At 50.1% G+C, this 6,079-nt stretch overlaps 1 non-coding gene across 1 annotated transcript; it reads right to left on the bottom strand.

Annotated features, from left to right (window-relative positions):
* Nucleotides 1-569: 569 nt before the first annotated feature.
* TRNAK-CUU lies at nt 570-642 on the bottom strand. The gene has a single exon. It is a non-coding gene; the product is annotated as a tRNA-Lys (tRNA).
* Between the last annotated feature and the right edge of the window lie 5,437 nt (nt 643-6,079).

Here is a 6,079-nt window from a genome sequence, read left to right as displayed (position 1 = left end):
GATGAGATCAGCCCAAGGTCACGGAACCCCATGGGAGGAACTGAGACACCACCACCGCCCCCCCCGGGTCCCCAAGCCCTACCCTGTTCCTAGTGTTCCATTAGGAACCACCTGGGTGGCAGGTAGTGCCAGTGAATGAACCCAGACCCCACACCTCTCCTTTGGCCTGCAGGACACCCATTCAGCCAAGGTGCACCTCTGGCAGCTTTCTAAATTCTATTTCTAGAAATAGCCTAGTCCACAAGGCCCAGAGCCAGTGACCCCTTCCTTTCCTTCCTGCATCTTCTAATAAATAAACAGAAACTGATAAGAGTGACTTGAACAAAATAGAAGTCTATTTTTTCCCCACATAAGGAGCCTAGAAGCAAACAACCCAGGGCCCCATCATCTCTAAGAACCCAAGTTCCTTCCATCTCTCTGGTTATTTTGTGATCCAAAATCACTTCTGCAACTATCTTTATCATTGTGCTAACATTCTAGAAGGAAAAGGGAAAAGTCAAAGCACCACCACAAAAACCTTTATCTGCCTTACTCTCTCTGTTTTGTTTTGTTTTTTAAAGTAGGCTCTATGCCCAACATGGGGCTCGAACCCACAACCCTGAGATCAAGAGCCACATGCTCTACCAACTGAGCCACCCAGGCACCCCTCACCCTCTCCCTTTTTTAAGGGGATTTCCCATACATCCCATCCCAAAACTTATACCTCATTGGCCAGAACTTCATCACAGGGCCAAACCTTGCTGCTAAGGAGGCTGGGAAATCCTTTTTAAACTGGGCATATGGCAACTCCCAGTTCACTTAAATTAGTAAGCAACACAAAGAGAATGGACATTGGGCAGGCAGCTCGCATTCTCTGCTATGGTTCCAGGGATGATCATCGGAGTAACGTGAGTTCTGGACAGGAGATGCGGGTGGTTGATCCCTGCAAACTGTTGGAGGACAGGGGACACTGGGCAGTGGTGGTGTTGGTTGTCTGTTTCGTTTTGTTTTCGCTGGCTTTCATCTGGCTCCCTGTGGCACTCCAGACATGTCACTACATCTCCCTGAACTTCCTCATGCAGAGGGTGGGACTTCTAGGCCGACTGTGGGCAAAGGAATCTGAGGACAGGGTTCATTCCTTCATTTGTTCATTCTTTCCTTCGATGAGAATCTACTCTCACATCTTCCTCACACATGCCAACAGCTGTGCTAGGCACTGAGGATTCAGAGATTCATCCTCAACCCTGCTTCCAGGAGTTTATAGTCAATTGAATAAAGCCCAAGAAAACATCCATTATGATACACTGTGCTAAATTCTACGTTAAGGATAAGCACAAAGAAACAGGAAGCTGGGAGAGGGGCACCTAACCCAGGCATCATAAGGAGGCTTACAAGATGAAGAAGAGCCTGTTGGCAGAGGAGGTTGGAGAGTACCAGGAGGATGGCATGTGAACAGATATGAACCTATGGAAGAGTGTATCATGTTCCAGAAACATTTTCCCACTGCACACTGACCCTATGGTATGACTCTGGTTTCTGAGCTTTTTGTCCCAGCTGGTATTGTTTATTCTGCTTGTTTGAATTTGGACAGTTCGGAGATTGGATCTCAGCTCTACCACCTAACAATATGAGTCCAGGCAAGGGGCTTCATCTTGGACTTGAGCTTTACCATCGTCATGAGCTTCCGTATCCTTGTCCATAAACGCCATCAGTCATTGGTGGTAGGGACTATTATCATACATGCATGTCTTAGCCAGATCCTGACACACAGTGAACTTTCAATCCCTATTTCTTCCCTCCCTCCCTTTCCCCATGGCTATAGGGTGAACCAGGAAGAAGAGAGAGCCACTGGCAAACAGCTTAAAGAGAACAAGAATGGTTTCTGTGTTGATCATGGAACAGGAAAAACTCAGATAAGAGAGAAACCACAATGCATGCCACAGAGCCAACTGTATTGTTCGCCCAGGTAAAGCAGCTGAAAGACCTCCCACAGCAGGGGGTGGGGGAGGTCAACTCAGAAGAGAACCACCAAGCCTTGCAGCCGTGACCCCTCCCGCAATTCCCATGACTCCCTGTGCTGGTTGCCTCCTCTGGAAGAGCATAATCTCTGCCCTGCCAGGCTGTTTGGGCTGTGTACATGGGCTGGCAGGGGCACCGTAGATTCCAAACTCCAGGCAACCCTGGCGACTCACCTCTGTGCTGTTTGCTAGTGCTGCGTCTGTGCCTTCCTTCAGGCTCCGCTCCACCCAGAGCTCTCCCTTCTTCCTTTTACCTTCCACATCCTGCCCATCCCTGATAACTATGTCTCCAGGAAGCGCCTTCTGATGGCGCCGGTCCGCACTGACCTGGTGCCCTCAAGATGTCTCCAGACTAGATTGCGCCATCAGATGGTCGCTCTCTTTCTTCCATTTCTTTCTGTTCTGCTCCATCCTCACCTCACCTGGACAAAGGCCCTCTGGTCTTCCCCGTCTCATCACTCTCAGAGGGCCTCCCCCTGCCCCACCACTGCCCACTGAAAATCCATGTCCCTTCATCTCTGCCCTCCGATATGATGACTTCATTCCCTAAATGGGCCACACCCCAGATCGTCTTCCCTGTCATTAGCTTTCAGGCTTTGGTTTACATGTCACCCTCTTTGGAAGCCTTCCTTTGGCCTTTGCCTCTAACCCCACTCAGACTAAGTATTCTTACCAAAGGCCCCTTTTGCACCCTGTTTCCCCCATGACTCCTCTTACCAATGCTGAAAGGAAACAGTTTATGCCTTTTTCCCCATCTGACAATAAACTGTATGAGAGCTAGGGCTGGTCTCTCCCACTCTTCAGAGTTCTAGCCCCAGGACCTAGCCTGGTGCCTCTCTGGGGCAGGTGCACAAATGACCTACCCTGAATTAACCAACCTTCCACCGACTACACTCAATGTCATCATTGCTCCAGCCAGTCCCCAGCATTTATCCACTGTCCACTAGGTGTCAGGCACTAGACCAGGTCCCAGGAAAGAATGATAAATACGGCAACCCCTGCTCTCACAAGATCCCAGGCTGAGGGGGACAGGAGACAACTGCAGGGTAGGGGGATGAAACCATGAGGAGAGAGACAACCCCACCGCTGTAGCAGTACAGGAAAGGAAGCCAAAACTTCATCTGGGAGAAGCGGGGAAGATTTCTCAGAGGAGGTGGCAGTTGATGGGACCTTCCAGATGAGGAGGAGTTGGCTAGGTTGAGGAAAGAGGACTGGGCTGGACAAGGTGGAAGTAGCAGCATGTGTAAAGACAGGGAAGGAGAAAAAGTCCCTGCATTAGATTCAGGCTGAGAAGCCCAGGGTGATGGGGCTGTGGGGTCCATGAGGGACGAGGAGGCAATGAGGCTAGAGAAAAAGGCAGAGCCTATGTGGGAAGGGCATCGCACTGCCAGGTGATGCAACTGAACCCTGATCCTGCAGGCAGCAGGGAGCCATGGAGACCTTTGAGCATGTTAGTCATGTGTCCACGTTTGAGTTATAGAATGAAATCTCTAAGCACAGTACAACCTCATATCCTACCCTCTCTTTTCACACACTCTCATTCATGACCTCCATCCTTCTTCCTGCACACCAGTAGTTCTCAAGGTGCGGCTCTGAACCAGCAGCAGCACATCAACCGGGAATCTGTTAAAAATACAAATTATCAGGCCACACCTGACCCACAGAATCTGAAACACCAGGGATGGGGCCCCGCCATCTGTGCTTTAATAAGCCCTTCAGGTGATTCTGATGCATACTCAAGTTCAAGAACCAGTGCTCCAGACAATCCGATCTTCTAAGAAGGGAAAGGACAAAATAACAATGTCCTTCCTTAAGCTGCAGAGTTCTCCAGAAACACAGCTACATGAGGGTCTCCTCATTGCAGTGAACTTACTCCGTCCCCCAATGAACATCACAGCACACCTACTGCATGGAGACAGAAGGCAGAATGGTTCATGCCCTTATTCATTCTGCACTTTGTCCTACAAATACTATTGAGCACATGCTCTGCACGTTTCCAGCTTGAACTCAGACACATCTGAGCCTTGAGTGGAGCAAGGCCTCCAGTGCGGAGGTGAGTCAAGAGGGCTGGGTGAGCTCAGTCCCCAGCTCTGCCTGCAGGAGGGGCTCTTCTGGGGGGAATCCCTAGGTGTGCATGGCTCGGTCCCCCCTGCACAGGGCTCCGGCGGAAGAGGCTCCTAGCTGTGCAGGGAAGGGCATTGGGTGCAATGGGGCACTCCAGCAAACACCAATGACACATGTTTCATATTACACGCAACATTCTTTGTGGGAGCCCCAGTGAAAAATGCACATGGCCAACCAACCCTTCTAGAGAGGAGGGGCCCCAGGAAAGGGGATTTGACTGCTGGCTTTAACAAAAATTAGAAACAAAGTGAAGGCTTTGAGTTTGCTAGAAAAATACACAGTTTGTTTGCGCTTTTATTTTAAGGATCAAGAGATGGTCTCGATATCAGGGGATACCTGAGGAGCCCACCTGGGTCTCAAGACAATGGTAGAAAGTGCATGGGATCTAGCATCTACCCCAGCTCCCTGACTTCCTTGCTGTGTGGCAGTGGGGGATCCAGTGGGGGATCCACCTGCCTGGCTGAGCTTCTATTTTCTATTTCCTCATCTCAAATATGGTAATAACACTGCACTTCCCAGAGAAGGCACTATGAAGACCCTGTGAAATGGCATTTGCAACACTACTTTGTAATACATATCACATAAAAGGGATTCTTCTTATCATTATTATACATAGATAATTCAGAAGGAAATATTGTCCAAAAAATTACCTGACAGCATAATACAGTGGAAGAACTATGGATATAAATCCAACTTCACCGCTTACTGGCTGTGTGACCTCAGGCAAGTTACTTCACTTATCTCAGCCTCAGCTTTCTCATCTGCAAAATAGGGGTAGAAATGCTCCCCAGCAGACAGGCTGCTACAAGGACGAACGCATACTCTCTGTAAATGTCCCTGGGCTTTAGAAGGTGCCTCCATCCATGTGAGCACTGCAGCCCAAAGACGCCCAAAGCGGCACCGCCCATGCCCCCAGTGCAAGGCCACTCCAAGCATCAGCTCTGTGCTACACATCCCCTCACTGGAGGAGAGGAGGTTGCCTGCTCCCCCGACACACTTCTGAAAGCTGTTCTTCATGCTCACAGCTCTCAGAGCCTCCCCGGCCACCTCGATCAAGTTACAGATCCATTCGTTTCCCCTCGCGAAGCACTGTGGTCTGGGAACTGCCCCCCTTCTCCAGCCTGGTGAGCTGAGCCAAGAGCTCAGCTCCAAGTAGCACAGCACCGGCACTTCTCATTAGGGCACACAGAAAGTGTCACAGCTGGCCCCATGGTCATTCCCTTGTATGTGTCTTCATCAATTTCCAGGCTCCTGGAAGGCCCCCCAGCCTCCACTTCTTTTCAGCTAAGTTCCCTGGAGGGGAGGGGGCTTCATAAACCCACAGAAACCTGGCAGGTGTTGGTGAGGGATCTGATCCAAGGTAGGGGGGGCAGGAGTGAACACTGGTGGGCCATCCCCCACATCCCAGGCTCCTTATATGCACAGCACATCTCAGCAGGAGCATCATCTTTCTGGCGGCTCCTCCGCTGACCCCCCCAGACTCTGTGAAGTCCTGCTACACACTCCCTTAGCAAGCTGCACTTCTTCTAGCAATACATACAAGGCTGTGTTGAGTCTTTCTTTCCAGGGAAGCTTCGTGAGGGGCAGGATCAAGTCTACCTCCTTCTCCAGTGATCCGCTAGCACCTGCCATAGTGCTTCCCCATAGTAGGTGTTTCGCACTCTACCGAATGAACAAAGAAAACCGCAGGGCCATGCTGCAGGGCTAATATCATTTTCCTGACTTTTCGGAGAGGCAACTGAGATTCCAAGAAATGAAATGACTTAGCCAGTAAACAGTGGAGCTGAGATTCAAACCTGGGCTCTCCAGGCCTTGCTGCAGTTGATTCATATTAAGATTAGGCTGAAAATGTTAACAAAGGCAATTTTTAAAAATAAAGAAGCTGAAACTGTTTGCCCAGAACTCCCTCTCCACCCCCAACACAACATGATTTGTACCAAGTGAGAGGATTCTGAGAG

This window comes from Ursus maritimus, unplaced genomic scaffold (genome assembly GCF_017311325.1).
Source record: "Ursus maritimus isolate PB19 unplaced genomic scaffold, ASM1731132v1 scaffold_12, whole genome shotgun sequence".
In the NCBI taxonomy this organism is placed as follows: Eukaryota; Metazoa; Chordata; class Mammalia; order Carnivora; family Ursidae; genus Ursus; species Ursus maritimus.
This window is presented reverse-complemented; position numbering and strand designations above follow the sequence as displayed.